Genomic DNA, 20,643 nt, shown 5'->3' with positions numbered 1-20,643 from the left:
AAAAAATGTAAAAGTACTAGAAATGAAATATAACTTATTTGCATATTTTAACAAATAAAAATTGTTGATAATGGGAAAGAAATGCTTGTTTCTTAACATATAACCTCTTCACCTGTTCAGCATTGTCTTAGTAAACTTCAGAAGTAGGCCTGATTTCAATAGCAATCCATAGTAATGATTTTAATAGCAAAGCTAGCAAAGTGCTCAAGCTTCCAAAGGTATGCTGATAAAAGAAAATTTCAGTGCTCACCCAAAATTATGGTATTTCTTTTTCCTCAGCCACAAGTTGTTGAGCAGCTCTCCTGAGTTCCAATTAAAAACCTCCAACTCATGACAGCTCTGTCAAATTCTCTCTTTTCCTGGCAAAAAGGCTTCTTGGCTGATGATCCCTTAAAAAGAAAATGTATCTTTGCTCCAGTTTTCATTAACTACATACTCGGGAAAGTATTCACAAACATTACAAATTAAATTATGTTTGATGTTAGATATCAGTAATGAGGTTAGAATGGATTTTCAATTCATGTTCAGCAAGGAAATTGTTTGAAGTTAAAGAAATGTTGGAAGTCTTCCTTTTCTGTATCTGTAGTTATGAAGTAATGATTTTATGCTTGCTATAAACATGAAATGGCATCGCTGTAATAAACTGTTAAAGGCTAGTTCAGCTCTTTGTAAGATGTAAAAAAGTCAGCTGCTGCCTCAACAATAAGAATTGATCCACAAAACAATCAGGTGACTGCAGAGAGTCACCTCAAAAGGTGACAAAAGATAAGCTGGTTGCTTTCCTTGTGACCCATCTCAACTTAATGTAGAGAAAATTTTTCCTGATCATTACCCATTTTCATGGCACAAAAATAAAAATAAGCAACTGTGGAATACAATAATATTGACAAAATTTACATCATTTGGTGGGCTTTCAGACTGAGAAAATCTGCCAGCTCATGTCTCATCACAGATACAACAATAATTGCAGTTGCCATCAAAGTCCACCTGTTGGATATTTTTTTCATAGTACAAACACAGCACAGCACAGTACAAACACATTCTGCATTATTTACAGTCACAAGTGCAGAACACAGTTTTGGGGGGATACATCCCACATCCTGCTAAGAGAAAAGTCAAGGAAATTCTCCATTCTTAAGTAGATGATAGGGCAGAAGATAGAACTACTCAAATAGAAGATAAAGAACAGTTGAAAAAGACTGCCACTTCAGTAGTAAGCAAAAAGGAATGAGAGCAGTGGTACACAAGCTTCTATATGAATTCTAGAAATTAGAAAAATCAAATAGAGAAACAGGCATGTTTATCCCTAAATAAGGTCTTAGAAAAATAGATATATCAGAAACCAAGTAACCAAGTAACCAAGTAATACCAAGTAACAATACCAATACCAAGTAAAAAGCAGTAGGTTGTGTTTGTAATAGAGTAATAGTACATGCCAAAGGAAGCTTGAAGTCCAGTAAGATTGAAGAGCTAAGCACATCAAGAAGTAACACTGGATCCCTACCAATTGAGTACCAGAAAGTATGAAAATGTAGCATTGGATCTGTATTACTGATCATCGGACTTGGACAGTGATGCTTACTGAGATATCAGTGTTTGCGAAGGCTAACTGGAGACTTCAACACGCTTCATGTATATAGAATGGATATCACACTGGGCTATGACATTGGTCCTTTATTTTGACATACAATCAGCAAATGGATAATGGGGCAGGAAGTTAGGGATCCCATGACAGATTCAACCCTTGATCTGGTGCTCAGTAGTGCTTAGGACCAGGTTTGAAATCTTACAATTCAAGAATTGTAGCATGGACCTTGATATTCTTAGATTCAATATCCATGAAAGCAAAACAAACAAACAAACAAACAAAGAACAAAAAAACCCTACACAGTTGTACTTGACTTCAAAAATAAATAAATAAAACCAAGAATTTTTCTTCCAAGAAAAAGTAAAAAGAGCATCTAAGATGGTTACATCCTTGCAAATAGCATGGAGTCTATTTAAAGATGCCCCACAAGAGGTACATGGTGAATGCATACCACCTATTTAGGAAGACTTATGAGAATATAAAGGTACCAACATGGCTAAACAGGAGGGTGAGAGAGAAGTTAACAGAAACTTCAAAAAGCTGAAGTGGTGTCCAAATGAAGAAAATAAAAAGGATCATTAACTTTTATGGGTTAATTTTAAAAACACCATGCTTCAGAACTGAGCTTTGGAAACAGCTTTCAAAAAACTGAAGAAATAATTAATCCTTCTTCAAATAGATCAGAATCAGGAAGCCTGTCAGAATATCTAGGGACAATAGATAATTTCTGTGTTAAAAAAACACTCAAAAAAGATAAAACCATAACAAAGATGTTAAATGAATACTTTGCATATGTGTTTACTGTAGAAGACCTTTGGAAAATTCCCACAATGGAATCCATCTTCGCAGTGAATTCAGATATCTGTTTCAAATTTAAATGACTATAGAAAATATTATGGAACAAATAAACAAATCACCAGGACAAACAACATTCTATAAAACCTCAGGGTAAAATAGCTTAACACTGTCATGCAACGTTTCTCTTAATACTATCTTGGCACCTAAGGACTGGAAGGTGATGAATTTGATGCCAACTGTTAAAAAGCTTTCCAATAGAGATCTGGAGAACCATGGAGCAGTAAAGGACAAGTTGATAGGGTTTGTAACAGAGAATAGAATTGATGGACACATCGACAAACCTAATATACTGAGAAAACATTAGCACAGCTTTGGTAAAGGAAGTCATCACTCTCAAACTTGCTGGAGCACTTTGAAGCAATAATAAGCATGTAGTGAAAGGAGATCTGACTGGAGTCTATTTGGATTTTGAAAAGACTTTCAGCAAGGTCCTACATGAAAAGCTCTTAAGGAAATTAAGTAGCCATCACAGAAGATGCTTATATGGAGAAATAAGAAGTCTGGAAGGTAGAAAGCAGAGGTATGAGCAAATAGGATTTTTCCAATATTTCCCTGTGAATGGAGATCACCTGCCAGGCTACACAGAGATCTATGCCAGTCAATATATCCATAGATTACCTGAAAAAGTCAAAAAATGAATTTAAAACATTTGTTAATTAAAACACCCAAGTACTGTAGAGGACTTTCAGAAGGACTTCAAAATTTGTATGGATTGAAAAATGGAATGGGAGATGATATTCAATGTAGGTAAGTGACACAGGTGGAGAAAAGATCAATTCTAACATCATATATAAAATGATGTAAGCTGAACTGGCTATTACTATCCAGGACAGATTTTGACATTACAATACTTCTGAGAGAATGTCTTCTTAAAGCTCAGCAATGGTGAAAAAAAACAGATAGAATATTAAGAATTATTAGAAAAGAAATAAAGAACAAAACAGAAAATGTCTTTATGCTACTATATAAATTGATGATGCGGTATTGTTCTCTCCATCTCAGAAAGGATATACTAGGAATGAGTTCAGAGGAGGACAACAGTTCTGATCCATATAGTATCCATACGAGCAGGATCTTCTTGACTCTTCAGTTTGGAAAGGGACAACTGGGATGGGGAAGGAGGTAGGATATGAAAGATTTGTCAAATCACTGGCATTAAGGAAAGGTTGGAGAGACACTGATTTTTCACTGAAATTCTAGGTGCACATATGTACAGACAGCGACAGTGAGAACATATGTGTGATCTCTCCATCCAGGCTCTACACTGGGCCAGGCCCTGAATCTTCAGTATGCGGTAGGTGAGCTTTGTTTGACAGATTTAGCCTGGACAATCTCATGATGTCCTGCAGCTGTTGCTCTCCTTGGGCCATCTGGACAGGTCTTCAGCCTCTACCACTAGAACTTCTTTGAGACAGTTTCCCATTTGCAAGCCTTAACTCTGTATTTTACCATTTATAGGGGTTAAGTTTGGAGTTAGCTTCCATTCCCTCCATCAGTGCTTTGTGAGCCATTCTTGGCTCACAAAGATAAACAGAATAGCTCAGATAATTCCATGACAATAAATGAGAAGATCCTAGTCCTGGATCACATGTTAAGAGGCAGACACATTCAAAGGTCCAAGGATCGCTCCCTCTCAGATGACATATGGAAAGGCAAGAGAAAGAGTATCAAATCTACCCCTCAAAGAGGCAGGACTTTCCAATTCCTGCTACTTACAAGAGAGAATAATGTCAAGTGGACCTGTTCTCCTCCTTTACTTCCAACACCCCCAAAATCTTTTTTCCTTTGCCTGTCTTCCAGCTGTTAGCCATAACCCCATCCACCTCTGTCCTTCAGCTTTCTTACTCCCTTCCCCTCTAGCTAGCATTCATACATGCAATGTATGTTATTTGTAGGAGGAAGCAGGGGGCTTTATGAGTTCTCTGCAATATTCAGATAACATTCCTATAAAATAAAAACTCATTTTGACAGGCACATTTTAGAAACATACTAATTTATTTAACCTCCAACTTCTAACAAAGGGTGGGGTTAAACTGAATTGACATTGGCTGGGTATAGATGCAGTTCTAGGGCTAATGTATGTCCCTTAAACTACCCACCTCATGCAAAAGCCATCAGTCTGAAAAGCTATTGGATTGCTCAGTGCAGACATGTATTGGATAGCTTATTTGACTGACGTCTGTGGAGCCAGACTTCTTGGAACACCACTTAAATGTTACTTGCCTCAAGGGAGCTCTGGTTTGTTGTCCACGAGAAATAGCACTGGCAGAATCCTCCATTAAAAATCTGTGTCTGGGAGAGAGTTAATATCTCAGTACTCCACGCTTTCTATCCCTCTCCTTCTTCCCCACCAGAAACACCATATTTCAAGATAATTTGAAGACTGATCTGAGAAGAACACAGCTTCACAGAAAGGGGCTTTCAGTTTTCACTCTGAAGATTCTGGTGTTCTGCTTTGGCACCAAAACCATTATTCTGTTTCTCATCAGAACTGGCAAAACTAGATTTACCAGATACTAGACTGATCTAGCTGGTCTTAATTTTAAGAAGATTGAAATTTTTTTTGATTCAAGTGCAATTCTGACCATTAAAAAACAGGTGTAATCAGCTAGCAAAGATACAGCATGTTCGAGTACAGGTAGGATGCTCTCACCATCTGTCAGGCTCTGAATGTCATACTCACTTCCCAGACACTTTGGGGCACTGTGATGGCACTTCTGTGCCAAAGACTTAGCTGGAATCACATTCGGTTGTTTAGCTGGCTGGCTGGTTTGCTTATTACTTCTCTTTTCAGATGTCTGTTTCTGATTTAAACCATATTCAGCCATTTCTTCATCTACTTTCACATTTCTCCTCAGAACAAACCAGTTCATAATACAGACAAAACCTACCACTTGTAGTGTAGTACAAACATAAAACAGAATTGATAACAATACTCAGAATACTTCAATCTGTAAATAAAAAGTTAATGTACTGCTACTTTAATACGAAGCCATCTAAAGACAATTACAAGCAATTCTGCAAACTGAGTAACTCATCTTAGTGAATTATCCAGTCCACTGCAGATATAAGCTCCTTAGAGCTGGGAATTTGTTTTTTACAGGGCTGTATTTTTACAAAAACATTAAATAGTAAGTATCATTATTATTATTGAGCAACTTGCAAGAATTGGAACTCTTACATGTCTGAATTGAAGAAAATTTCAAGTTCAACAATTATAAAGTTTTAGGATGGCTGAAATTAGAGAAGAGCTGAAATTTTTGTAATTCAGATATACCTGCTAGCCTGTAGGATGACATATTACTTGCATTTCATGTTACTGTTGTGGGATGTCCAAAATCATGCCTATATGACTGAAGATGGAGCCCAGTGTACCAGGTCCTGCATGTGAGCATTGTCAGCAATGTCATTATTACTGACTTAAAAGAATTGAAAGACTGGAGAATGAAGGCCTCCTCAAAGGAAAGAAAGTGGATATAATCAGGACAAAGAAGAAGAATCTTTGCTGATTTTCCTTCCTGAAATCAATGGAAATTTTGCAATGTACTTGACTGGGACAAGATTTCACCCACAGTCTGTATATGGCAGTCAAAAATTGAACTTTGATTCCCTGATGTCTTATCTTTTGATTGCAGAGGGTTGTTAGGTGATGTCTTATTCCTAACTAGTTTTGCTGAAGAGTAGAAATTCTGTTTTTTACCTAGACTTGTTAGACTTGTCTCCCTTCTTTTCAAATCTCGGTTATCTTCCTGCATCTTGGTAACAAAGTAGTAAGTATTCAAAATATCGTCTAACAGAACTACCTTAATAAAGAACTTACATAAAGGTACAAGCTCAAGTACTGCCTAATCAGTCTGAGTTAAGCACATCAGGTTTTGTTCACTCAGCTGGAAAACTAACATTTACTCAGCTTGGTAACTCTTTGTGTTTACTGGTGTCTGAACGTAATGTACAGATCTCTCCAGCATGGTGTTTGTTCAATACCTGTGCAAGCATCCACTGCTTGGTTAGATTAAGCTGACAAACTACCAAAGGTATTTGGCATTCCCAAAGAAAATGTTAAAAAAAAAATCCTTAATGCTTGTAAGAACTCTGTTTTCTTCTCTTTCAGATTTTCGGCTGTGCACATTGGTATGCTTCTATTGTCAGTGAAGTTTTGACAGTCTCATTTATTTTTCTTTAATGTGTGTCATTTAAGATGAACAATTCAATTAATAAAAGTTGCACTTTTTTTTCAACCAGCGACTCAATAGCTATGGGCAAGTCTATCCTACAGTCACAAAGGAGACACAGATGAGCTTTAAATTAGCCTACTTGGGAGGCAGTCCTACTGTGGAAGTACAGATCTCAAAACACGCTATATATCCTTGATAAATTGAAAGTCATGTCATTCAGGCTAGCAAACTGTTGTCTTTTTCTTTTACTTAGAGTAAACCTGGAGTAGGCTGGCTTGTTAGAGTAGCACGACAAAAAGGATTTCAACTCACACAAGAATGCAGTTTTCATTTCCAGGGACAACTTTGGTTGTTTCTCACAAGAGTGTCCATGTGCAGGCTGCAGCCTATTTTCAACCTTTTAGTCATAAACTTACATTACCACTTACCTGCTCTCCTGCAGACAAAATTCTGTTCACAGTGTTATTTTATGTCTCAGCCTATTTGTCCTTTCAGCCTCTTAAAAAGGCAAATAAGCATCTAACTGTTCTTTTTCTTCCTTCTATTAAAATCAATATTTCTTCCTCTTTTAATTCATCTTGTTTTCTTCAGTATGCTCTGTTTGGCCTTTGTCCATGATGATGCTATCTTTTATTGTATCTGATATTGTATCTGAGATCTCTTCCTTCTCTTTCCTCTGCAGCTTTGATGTAATTCAACCTCAGTTTTCACTAGCATTTTTCTTAGCTTTGATACTTTTGCTCTCTTCTTCCATTGTTGACAAAGTGAGATTTTTTCCTATCTGCTGTCTCACATATTCATTCCTGTTATTAGCAAGGAATTCTCACTCTGATATCATCTTTTCCATCTCTAAATTTGTCTCCTAGAGTTGCCAACTGGCTGTTATTTCTTCAGCAAATAGCAGAGCTGTGGGATCTACTGCTCAAGATGACCTATGCATGCAGAGCTGCCATTGTTCTTCTGTGGCCAAACTGAATTTCCACAGTGGCAACCCTATCCTCCATCTTTTCCCATATTCTCCATCTTTTCTTATGTAGCATAATTTTCTCTATATATATTTTATGAATTCTACTTGATTCATCTCCTCAGCCAGTCTTTTGCTATCATGTCCCTCCTGCTCTTCTGCTACTTCCAAAGCTCTGACTTGCTCCATTCTTACCATTCTGTTTTATAAAAGTTCCTGTATAGATTTGTCAGTGCTTGATAGCTTTATCCTGTTTGCTGGACTTGCATCCATCCACGTGTCCCGTTGTCAACTTTGACTTAGGCTTCACAGCATTGGATTGTGGATGGAAGATTCCCTTCGTTTTGGCAGCAGCACTCAACCCTCTCCATACACAGACAGGAAAGCAGATGAGGGTAACTGTACTGAGTAAGTTATGGGAAAGGCAGGAAGGGAAAATAATCCAGTCAAAACCAGTGACAGCTATGCTTAAGGAGCTGTATCTTAACTTTGCTGTACAGATCACTAAACTACAAGGCAGAAATCTCAGAAATATATGGCACTGTTGCTTTTTCTTCAATGAGTATATTGTTTAATTTGTCATAAGATACTAAGCAAATGACATCATTGTCTCATGCTGTAAAGTAATCTGAAGCTTTAATGGAAAATACAGGACATATCTCTAGTTGTGATAACAGAAACTGAGTATTAATCTTCAGTGGAGTAAAAGTATGACCACAGAATTGCAACAAGTAGGTAAAGAATATAGTAACTGATGTATATTGTGCTGTTTACACACACAGCATCAAACTTTTGATGCTCATTATTGTCATTCAAATAGTTTGCAAACAATGGTACCTAGTATCTGTGAAGGACAAAGTGGTTTTCAAGAAAAAGTAAATATTGTCAGCTAATTTAAATAAAGAACTGCTCACAGAGCACTTGAAACTTCCCAAGGTTACATAGGCTATGTCTACATTAGGAAGGAATTTGACACAATAGGAGAGGAGCTGTAGATCAAAGCCGTTGGTTCTGAAGCTCCTACATTTCAGCTATATGCTTTTCAGGGGATTTTACAACAGACTAGATTCATTTCGGTCGCCTAGAATGAGAGTGGTCATGAATGTGGTTTCAAGCTGTCTGAAGGTGCAGTTCTTGGTCATGGTGTCTCTGCTAGAGGCTGTTCTGTATTTGGTATGCAGCTGGCGTGGAACTTCTAGTTTAGTTTCCTTTGAAAGGAGCCTTGTTCTCATGCACCTAAACTGCTCTACTAACTGAACTAATATTTAACAAGTTTTAATCTCTAGCAAATTGTGCTGACCTTACCTTGAGCAACTGAGTTTTGGTATAAGCTTGTGGTCAGATACAACTATTTTAAAAGACAACATCCATCTTGTTTCAAATTCAGTAACTCGTTCCTCAAACATATCGGCTGGAACAAAAGATTAAAACAAACATTCAAAACTGTGACAAGCATACTGAAATTCTGAGATTTGTATTTTAAAAAATGGTAAAATACAGCTGGCTGTACATCTGAGAGACTTTCAAGGTGTCTAAAGGATATTTGGTTCTTTAACTTTCATGACCCACAGAAAAGCAAGGAAGGTAGCAATGCTAGGTAGCATCTTGTTAAATCCTCATCCCTTAGCTCTGATTACTATTTGTTTTTCTCACACTCCAAACTCTCTTGTTTCTCAGTAATATGGAATATTTTTCATTCATTCACAGATGATAGTGCCCCACTTTGAGGGGCATGAGGGGCATTATATATGAATAAAGAAAATGTCAAAGTGACACTTTACAGGAATTGCTTCACTTCCACAGTCCGTGTGGAAATAAAACTCATCTGGAAGCAGTTTGAGAAAGGCAATGCAATCATTACGGTATTTTAAATCACTCAAAATATTGTGCAATCCAATTAGGTTACAATACCTTTGAAAAGAAATATTTTTGTAAGACACTACTTTAAAGACAAAGGTGGAGAAGAAAGATTTTATGCGAGATAAAGATCATATTTGGAACTATCAGTGAATCTCTGCTTCTGTGTTTTTGAACCAGCAAAAATTGTATCCCTCCTTGCAGGTTTTTTTTTTTCTTTTTGCCAGGACATGTGCCAATGGAAAGTCTGATCAACTTTAAAAAACAATTAGCTTTGGGTGGCTGTTAGTGATATTCACTGGCCAGTTTTTAAGAAAGGTTTGTGAAATTTTAGGAGCTGAAAGGTGATCATTATTTTTTAAAAGTTCTAATTAAGATGTCAGACTGGGCAGTGGAATGTATTTAGAATCCCATGTAATTTGATTGTGTGGCCTATTTAGATAAATTGCTTTGGAAAGACAAATAAACCAGCTACTTAAAACATCCAAGAGGCACAGGCTGTGTTCCAGTATTTCAAGCAATGACTGAAGCAACAGCCTCTTGTAACTAACAGCCAATGCAACGATAGACATCCAAGTGTCAAAGTCTGATACAAAGAATGACACAAGTGCCTGGATCACCATCATTAATAGAATAAACAGTACACGGTGTTATTTAAGCACAAAACGCTCAGCTTTTTTCCCCTTTGAACTGCAGACCTTTGGAGACTAGTATTAAAGGAAAGGAACACCCAATGTTTGAAACATGTGAAGCTGAGACACTGCTCTGCATAAACCCACAGGATTATTTAGGTTTGTTTAGTTAGTGTGATTTCCGCTCAGTAAAGGTACTAAATCTGTATGCCTAACCCAGGATTCAGAGTATATCACTACTGGGCTCTCAGCAACCTGAGACTCACACTCTAATATCCATAGTACTATTCTTGAAAATTCAAAATGCATTCTGACTCATTGATAGATACAGCCAATTTAGCAGTCTGCACCACAATGAACTTTAAACTCTGTATTACCTTTTCATCTTATCATGCGTGAATGTCAAGACAGGAAAGGGTTTGAAAAGCAGGTTTCATTTCCAGAGGAAGTAACTTAGTGCCTCCTTGTCGTTGCATCCACTGTGGGTAAATTTAGGCACGGAGAGCTCTCCAACAGGAGACAGATAAGCTTCCTTAAAATCTACCTTAATGGCACACTTCTGACTCTCAGAGCAGCTTTCCTTCCTTGATCACTGATTTCATCTGCTGCTCCTATGTAATGGACCAGATTTAACCATTTGTAGCGCTTTAGCTTTGTTTGGTTTTGGGGGGGGTTGTGCAGTTGACTGCAGCCTGTTTTTCTTGTACTTTGCATCTCATGTGACACAGCTACAGGGCACTTTCAGTGGTTTAGAAGGGGAATTGTGAAGTTGCCAGAACAGATGAAACAGAACTTTCTCTTTGAGCTGGAGGCATGGAAAACACAGTAGCACTCTGTGACGCTTTGGCATAGTAGTGGGAGCGTTCTGTGTCCCCAGGTCCGCTTCCTGTTCCCAGGCTGTACTTTGGATTACGCTCTGAACTCCCTCCAGGGTAGCGGGACACCCAACTACATTCATGCCAGGCAGCACCAAGGAGGATAAGAAAGGTATTTGGTCTTTACTTGGGCAGACCCTGGTTGTTCCCTTATTTTTTTCTTGTTAAAGGGGAGAAAACATTTTCCTAGCTGTAAGGCAAACAAAGCACAGAGACCATTTTGCACGTCTTTGCAGCTAATGTACATGCTCTGGCACTGCCTGGAGGCTTTATTGGGATGGATAATTTATACCCAGTTTTGCTTCCCCTTATTTGCATCTGAGTTTCCAGAGCTCAATGAAACAAAACTATACAGAAATTTAACCTACTGTTCTCTTTTCTTCAGAAGATAACAGGAAGAGTAAGGCAATAGGATTTAGGAAAGTTATTGCAATCATTAATTCTGTGCTGGTACCTGAAGTACTAAATCAATCCAACTTCCAATTCATTAATCTGGTTTAAAGCAACAAGAACAGAGTGTTATGGCACAAAAACAGAATAATCCCAAAGCCTTGAGGAACTGCAGTTCACATGACAGGCATGTATAGGAGCTTCCAGCCAGGGCAGCAGACAAATTATGTGAAACATTAGATACAGGGTAGGACCTGGCATGCTCAACTTCCCCAGCGTGTTATTTTATAAAATTAAAATTAAATTCTTTGGATTTCTTTTCTTTCCTTAAATAGCGAAGAAGATTGGAAGCAGGACTGATACTTCCTGACAGCTGTGACCAATCAGAGATTCCTGGCTTTTGAAGTATTTTTTTCCTTCCCTGACTTGTGCATTTTCTTTCAAGGTTTTCCTGTGTTGATTTACTCCCTGTTCTCCTAACTGATATCTAATTCTCCTCTCTGCTTGGTATGGCTGTGCCCCCCTGCGAGTTGCTGTTACATAGATTCAAAATTAGCAGTGCAAAATCTGCAGACATAACACAAGCTTCTTACGATTTCTCTTAAAAAAATTCAAAACTGAACAGCAGAACGATACCCTATATTTTATGGTGAAAAAAAGCACTTTTCTGTCTTCTTAGCCCACTAACAAAGGCAACTTGTTATATTGTTTAATGTCACTTTTAGTGCAGATAAAGAACTTTATCCATAAATACCTTAAGCAGATTATTGCAGAGTCTTACGGTTAGAGGAAGGAGACTTGGGACCAGCACTCTTCCTGGTTTAGCCACAAGCTTGCAGCTTTGCTTTGGCCAAGGAACTTTACATGCCTGGAAATTAAGCCAAAAGTTAAAAGTGGATATCACTCCTTACCTACCACATGAGAAGCAGGAGGGCAAATTTAATTATAGCTTTGGCATATAGGAAGAAAAGCTACAGAAACAGTGAGTGTGAACAGTAAAAGATTTTGCAGAAGCACTAACTCGCTGAGGTGACTCACTATATGAGAGGCCAATTTTTAACAAAATTTTTCTTGTACATAATAGTAATTACTTTATTTATCAACCACTTTTGTTGCATCCACAGTATTTGGCATGCAGCCAATACAATAAATAATCATTAAAACTTCATCAAATGCACAACAGAGAAGACAAGCAAATAGTAAACAGAGTAATGGAGCACTGAAAAGTAGGCTTTTACATCTTATCCCCAGCATAGCTTCCCGCATTGTGCTGGGACGTTGTTTCAGTACTGACTCAGATGGAAGAATAACCCCTGTTGCGTCACCCACATCAGTCCTTCTAGCACCATGGAGGACACTGCTGTCAGCACTGACTTCAGGGAAGAACAGCCCCTCCCTGCAACACCCTCTCTACTGCCTATAGCACAGATACTGCTAGCAGTAGGCCAAAACCCTGGTGGTCATATAGCAATTGTTGGGGAAGAACACTCCTATATTGCACAAAACAATGGACTTCCACCAGAATTACTACGTTTGAAAAAACTTGGACTTTTCCATGTCAGGCAAGAAGGAAACACTTCCAGGGTAGGCAGAGATCAGAGCTGATTTAAGAACACAGTTGAATGCAGCAGTGGCTGATACTTTGCAGACTAAATTTTATGGATGGTTGAACAAAACTGTGGATGTATTGTAGGTTTGCTTGCACAGGGCAGTATCTTACAACAGAGAACTCCTCCTGCTTTACGGCAGTCTGTTGAGATCCAATACAAGACAGCATAGGCTTTAAATTCCTATATGAAACAAGGATCCAATAGAAAACAACGATCTTTTACTGTTTGATAATAAGTTACAGTTACGCAGTCACAGTTATGTACCTGATTAGTTTAGGCCCTAAGAGGGAACAGGGAACATTCTCCATCCCCAACTTCATCCAGAACCTCCACTTCGAAGAGAACAGCTTAGCTAGGCCCCAGTTGTCTTAGGTCCACTCCCTCCCTTACAGCTCCTAAATTAGCTAGTTTCATTTCTTTTGTTAGCTGATCTTATTTTGTTCAGTGGAACAGCCCCAGTTCCTGGCAAAGAGGTGTTGTCTTGAGGGACTATTGTAAAGGGACAGGGCCTCCATCAGAGGTCATGGGACATCTGGTGCACACATTCTCTTCCAAGTTCTGCAAAATAAGCCCAGAAGGGTCCAGCCTTGCTCAGATCTAGTGACTCTTTCTTCCTTGCTACAAGATCCCCATCCAGATGGGATCCTTGCTGCTGATGCACCTTCAACATGTCAGGCAGCCACACCAAATACTGACAAAGAATAAAACCACCTGCATTTTTATTTTTCTGCATTCATTTTAGAAAAGCATATTTTTACGATAAAAGAAAGGTCTTCAGGAGACAACTTTGCTTTTACTATAGTAAGAATTAGGTCACTTGAATTAGATCTTCAGCTGAAACTAGCAGGAGGCATATTCAAACCAGCTAAGAGGGTCTATAACCACACTCCATGTAGTAAAACTGTAGTAGAACCCTTTGCTGAAGAATCTTCTGGATGTGAGAAGCAGGTACAGATTCAAAAAGTGCCAGCACAAATTCACGGAAGAAAAGAGAAACCCTGAGGCTATTATTAAATACAAATCTATGACTACAGGTTCAGCAGCTCCCTGAACGAAGAATTGCTAGAGGCTAGGAAAACACCCTGAAAAAACCTCTTATGTTTGCATAGTTTTCATACTTCTTAACATTCTAGAGAGAGGATCCTAGATTAGATGAAAATTCTGTTTGAAATGGTACCACTGCTCTTGTGGTTTATGTTCCCAAAAGGGTATTGCCTTACTTTGCACTCAGGTATTTTTTCTTTATGGCATAATATTTGAGCCTTGTGTGGTTTGCTCTGAGCCCAGCTGTTGCCAACAAATATGTGATGAAAGTCTGCTAAACCAGGAGTTACTGCCAGCTAGTGACAAGTGCAAACATAGTATCAAGATGCTTCTCTACAAAATGGCAGTGATGGAACATGTGGAATAGTTGGATTTGGGCAAGGAAGGTGTCCTTCATGAATCTGACCAGAAAGTATCCCAAAGGAGCTGAAATATATAACTTTCCCTGGATTGTCAAGAAGCTTCTTCACCAGAGGGACTATGTACATGTTAAGTCATGATGTGATATCAAGAAAAAAAAAATCTCTAATTGACTTGTGACAAATTTATTGCCTTCTGGTGGAAGGCAGTAGCTGGCTCCTTCAAGGACAGAGGCTGGAGCTAAGAACAGGCAGCAGGAAGGAGAATTAGGGGATAGATTAGAATGGCTGATAGAGAACCAATGGGGACAAGCAAATGAATGAACATGAATAGGCTTATGTAGATAATCCTGCAGAAGGCTTGTACTGAGACCCTAAAGTAAAGGGTAATTAGCAATACAGCTCCAGGATTTGGCCTGCTCTGAGAAGAGATAATTCTGAATAAGACCGAGCTCAGAGACAGTATGTGATGGGGCCTTGAGTCAACCAGAGCTGTAAGTGGATCAACATAAACTCTCTACTGACAGCAAACTCCCTCCAAAGACCACCACAAAGGTTTTTAAACTGGAAAAGCCAGACTTTATCAGAGCACAAGATAGAATAATTATCCTTTCTAAAAAAGAAAAAACTTGAAATGATTAAGTTAAACAGAGTAAGATTAAAAGCATCTATAAACAAGTTTCCTCCTGCCCACAAATGAATCCTTTCTTCCAGGTCTCAGACCAGCAATGCAGTGGTTTTCTGAGTTGCAGCAAATTCTGCGCGGTCCCTTCTAAGTCCCCAAGGATGTTTATTTTATTTCCATCTCTTGAGCTTGACTGTGTGTCTGTTCCCTGCTTCTCTCTGCAATGTCCTAGTTTTGCCTCTTGTTGAGCTCTCACCCTCTGACAGCCCAACCCCACATTCTGAAAACTTCTCTCCCTAAGCACGTTCAGTTACTCCTTGGGGAGAAGTCTTCCTGCCTTCCTCCAAAGGTTCCTGACCTCATCAGTCTCTTTTTTAAAAAAACATGACATATAAACTCAAACAAATAAAGCAAATACAACCAATTGCATAGGGATTACAGGACAAAAGAATCTGGGAAATTAAAAGTTGCAAGTGTCCAGAGAGGTAAGGTCAGCAGATGAGCTGCCAAGAGAGCAACTCTCAAAGACTCTGAAAAGATGAACAAAAACCTGGCCATAAAATCTGAAAACCTTTTCTCCTAACTTAGTTATGTTGGTAGGTTTTGTTATGTTTGTATCTGGTAGACATCCTAATGGCTGAGTTTATTCTAACAATTTCTGAACCTACCTTAGACTCTAAGAGAAAAAATGCTGTTTTTCTAGGCTAGGTAGATGCAAGGTGAACTTGTGGACTATCTCTTAGTAAAGTCATAATATAGTTTGTTCCAAGGACTGTAACAAATTCATAAGCAGGACTCACCCCTGTTGCTGCTGTTGGTTGCAGTGCTAGGTGCAGTGTAACATATATCATTGCCTTTTTGGAAAATTGACTGTTAACTGGCTTGCACATTGCTGTAGAGAGACCATTTCAGAATTCTTGGTTCCGTATAAAATCCAAATTTTTCAGCATTGCCTATACATCTCTCTCATTCTATGGTTCTCAGAAATTTTTTGTAGACCCAGTCTTGTACTCTGGTTCAGTTCCTATCTGAACTTGATGCATGAGGAGGTACATGGGGTCTGGCCAGGAAGAAAAATCACATTATAGCTCAAGCAGTTCCTGCCTCACACAAGCATAAGGCGAGGTCTAGACTACTGACTTAAGGCCAGCTGAAGCATCTGTCTGAGACCATAACAAATGGTTTGAGCTGAGCTTACCACTAGAAATCTGGTGAAACCAATTTGCCCCTCTTTGTATCAAACCACCTTTGTGACTCACTGAAAAATCTTACTTGAGCTATAATTGGTTGCACAACCAAGTGCATAAAAGATGTTGATTAACTTGTTCTTGCTCATAGTTCTCCTGTCCTCTGGAAGACCATTGGTGCTTCCAGAAGTGGTTTTCAGGTGGCCTCTTCCAGACAGCATTTGCTGCTTTTTAATTTCTAACTAAAGAGCACATATTCCTAAGATTCCCAAAAGGAGGCTAGAATAAACTTTATATTTTCACATGTAAAAGAGCCATATGTCAAGTTGGTTGAGGAGAAAGCATCAAATCAAAACACATCGAAATGCTGTAGGGCATTTGTCTACCATCTAAGACGAGTTTTGAAATCCTAGGATGTGGGAAATTGCGAAGCTGCACAGGCCTGTATTGTCAGGGGATGGATCTCAAGCTGAAGTCTCCATTAGCAACTGTAGACTGGTGCCCCCTTCCTGGCAAAGAAGTGATGCCTCATTACTTTTCTGACAATACACCAGGTCACATCACAGTGCTACAGACTAGCCATGCAAGACTGTCCCAATTAATGCTGATCCCCATCCAAAATTCCCAGTAGTTCTGACATACCTTTCTTCCATACCTATTTACTCTTAGGAGAATTTTCTAATCTGTTCCTTAGGAAACATAAGTTGAAACAAATTAATACAAAATTTGCATATAGATTTCTACTTTTAACGACTTTTAAAAAGTATCTGTAGTAGTCTTGGTTCTGTTTGTCCTACTCCTGTTTGTACAACATTTAGCACAATGGGATCCATGGGATCCTAACAAAGAGCTTTAATAAGGCAAATCGTATATAATAGGATGCTCCTGACATTTTTTTTCAGTGTGGATACCTAAGACTATTTATTATGCTTTTTGTAATCACTTCTTCTCATAAAGTGCCAGCAAAATTCTATCCTGTTCTCTCTGGAGTACCTGTAACTTCACCTTAAAAAACATTTTAAAAGATAGTATAACTGCTTTGCTTTTAATGTGTTTACTGGAAGCTGCAGATGGAAATAAGAAACACTCTAGCTGATTTGCACATGTCTGAAACATCCACTGAAAATAAATATCACTAGGAAGTTGATAAAAGTGGAGTAAAATGTACAGTATTTTAAAAGTTAGTGTATATGGGAGACATCTACAATAATTTAACATTTAAAAAAAAATTTTACCTCTTTAAAAAAAAATCTTCCAAAATCCACTATCTTTGAGATGAAGCTGCGCTCTTTGCCCCACTGTAAGGTAAAAATACCAGCCAACATAAATTACATAAACCAAACAAACAAACACACACCAAAATGGATTTGTACATGAAATCTGACCTTCAAAAGCAGTGGGAAGATTTTGAAAATCATAGTTTGAGTAGTGTTTTTTTCCCCCCTCTGCTTTAGAACCACTGGAAAACATACTCATACATTAGCAACTATGTATGAGTTGGGAAAATTATTAAAGAAATCTAAGTAGTTCTGCGAGCACTGGAATTAATGGAGCCAGGTTTTCTATGGCTCTGTGCCTTACAGTTGAACTGCAATACCCTCAGCTCCTTCTCCACCTCTTCTTCCCACCTTTGCTTGACCTGCCAGCTGGGCCAGACACAGCACAAGTTTTGGCTAGTCGGGAGCTGCATGCGTGCACTGGTCTGCCAGTTGCTGGCCCCTGGCTATTAGGTGAGCCACAAAGAATATGCTGCCTCTCAACTGCCTGGAAAAGGAAAGCGAGAAAAGCACATGCTGAGCAAGTCCCCTGCAGGACTTTATCATCTTTAAAACTTATTTTCTCTGCCGGGTCAGGGGAAAGAGGAGGTCCAAAATCATGCTAAACACAGCCTTTTATGATTGAAGCGCTCCTTCTTGTCTTATGGATAACACAAATAAGCTCAACCTGTACTACTGCAGTTAATTACCCCTTTTGGATTACACAAGTATGAGGACTTGTGGTAACAGTACCCTACATGCTTAAGTTCATGTAGTATCTTGGAAACCAAAATACTTTCTATACAACCTAATAACCCTATGTAACAACTATACAGCAACTTTCTCTTCCCTTTTGACAAAAATTTCCAAATACATTTGTTAGAAACCTCTGACCTTGCACTAGATAATACACTCTCCTACAGTTTCATAGTCTTTCACATGAAGCTGACTGTATCTTTCTCTGCTCTCCCCATGCATTTTTTCCTATTTTTTTCTTTGCTTTCTTGAGACATTTTTGTTTTTCTCAGTGTTTTTTGGGTTCCCTACCTCTTTTGGCTTATTGCTTCTTTTAAATTCAGTGTTGCTTTCTTCGGTTGTCACTGCAATATTAAAGCATAACACTGTCCAAAAAAATTCTGTAGTACTGTAAAATCATCTTTGCTACTACTGTAAGTCCATATACACTTATATGTAAGCAATGCAACTACAAAATTTGGACCAGATATAGTTACAATTATATTATATTAAAATTACAGATTTATAACCAAATCTATGTTGCTGCACTTCAGAAACCAGTTCTAACACAGGAAGGTTATATACCTGTGTGGACAGTAGAGTGTAGGATGGCTCTATGTTTGTATCACTCAGGTTCTCTGTTGTATTTCTCTGCCCTGACTACCTTTGGACTAATCTATAACTCCTCCCACAGAAAATAGTAGTGTTAAAAATGCTACATCAATATGAGGCAAGAAGAATTCTGTACCTTGTTGAAATGCCAGAGGGCAGGCAAAGTGTACATAACAAATAAAATTGGAATTTGGCCAGAACTTCCAGATTAAGTCATGGGTGTTGGTGAAAACCGCTGGGAAATCTATTAAGAAAAGTGATGGCCAAAAGCCTTACTTTATTTTTATTTTTTTAAATAATGACAGCTGAGAGCTATTCAAACTTAATGCCTTTTAGGACAAGCCACCCCTATAACACCGTAAAATAGGATTAGCATTGGGGGTGGCAGTGGCTGGAGCCAAAGATCACTTTTTTATATCCAATGAAAAGATACCATTAGTTAAGCTCAGTTACTAAATCTTTCTTTATCATTTCTAATGCAAGAATGTGCTTAAAATATATTCCTGTAAAATAGCATCTAACTGCTGCAATAAAATATAAAACATTCACTGTGAAAATTGTCCTTGATGCTGTTTCTGTGGCTTCACTGCATCAAATTTACGAATTATTTCTATTTTCCTACTGCTTGTGTGTATGAAAACTTTTAAGTTCATGATTTCAGTTGACAAAGCCACAAGACACCAGCTCTGTATGAAGTATCAGTTGCTTTTTCAACCTTACTGATCTCAGTATTACAGACAGAATTATACCTGACATCCTGATGTTAGATCCTAGATGGCCTGAGAAGGAATAAAGGTATTTGCAGTAAAACAACTGCAGTTTATAAAGCTATGTAAAACACATGCAAAAACTCTTAACTCCAAAGGCAAGGAAATATGTAAATGGGGAGAACTGAATTAGTAATATAATTACAGACTTTCAATGAATGATTTCTCAGGATATAATGAAAACAAAGTCTGCCATCTTATCATGAGAAATCAGAATAAGAAAACTTTGTATGCAATGATGCAATGCGTATAATTTTATTTTGGTTTTGCTTTATATTTTAAAATATAACATAAAGCTCTGTTTTTCTATGAAATGCTTCCATAGGAATTTAGCTCTGGAACTCTTCAGCAAATTTTTGCTCTTTTAAATGCTGAGATAGCTCAATCTCTTTGCAAGTTTAAATGCATCCAGTTCCACTAATTCCAGTGGTGTTTTATTTAAAGTAATAAAGAACTCGCTCTGAAATCCAGATGAAACACACATGGATGGAACTCACCTTGGAGATGGACATGGTAAACCACACCTTAAGTGCCTATAATGTAGGCATATGCATCTAAATCAGCTGTCTAGTTCCCCTTTTTACTACAGAGAGATCTAGTCAATATACTCCGAACAGTTGCCTGCACTTCATTTGATCAAATGTTGGTGTTTATTTTGGGGTGAGATGAATCATGCTATAGATCTTGCATACTTTGTTGACTATAAAGGCAGGTTAGCTTAGATTAAGGCACGTATTCTGTACAAACCCACATTTAGTCAGATGCATCTCCCTCACGCTCTGGAAGAGGCTATAGACGCAACAGCTTTGTCCCATTCAAGAACACCTCTGGAAAAACTCCGTGATTCAGGGCCAATGTAAAGACCCACCCCTAATTATAACACTGTAATATGTTGCCAATTTTTTTTTTTTTTTGGCCCATATGGGTTAACAAATCTTTTACCTAAATAAGTGTTTTAAATACATGCCCTTTTAAAGAACAGTATTGAGACTATCTCACACAAAAACTACCATCTTATTCTCTAAACCAGTTTTATACTAGTAATTGAAAGAAAATAAAAATCACAAATCTAGGAGCGTATCACTTTTCTTAGTAGCAAGTTAAAAACC

General features: G+C 38.1%; 1 long non-coding RNA gene across 1 annotated transcript; it reads right to left on the bottom strand.

Moving 5' to 3' along the window:
• Positions 1–256: 256 nt before the first annotated feature.
• LOC135328646 (uncharacterized) lies at positions 257–12,205 on the bottom strand. The gene is made up of 3 exons (XR_010389605.1): positions 12,094–12,205; positions 8,891–8,996; positions 257–389 (listed from the first exon to the last, which is right to left on the bottom strand). It is a non-coding gene; the product is annotated as an uncharacterized LOC135328646 (long non-coding RNA).
• Between the last annotated feature and the right edge of the window lie 8,438 nt (positions 12,206–20,643).

Source organism: Dromaius novaehollandiae, chromosome 5, assembly GCF_036370855.1.
Source record: "Dromaius novaehollandiae isolate bDroNov1 chromosome 5, bDroNov1.hap1, whole genome shotgun sequence".
Classification (NCBI taxonomy): domain Eukaryota; kingdom Metazoa; phylum Chordata; class Aves; order Casuariiformes; family Dromaiidae; genus Dromaius; species Dromaius novaehollandiae.
The sequence above is the reverse complement of the archived record's forward strand: the minus strand, read 5'-3'. Positions and strand labels throughout refer to the sequence as shown.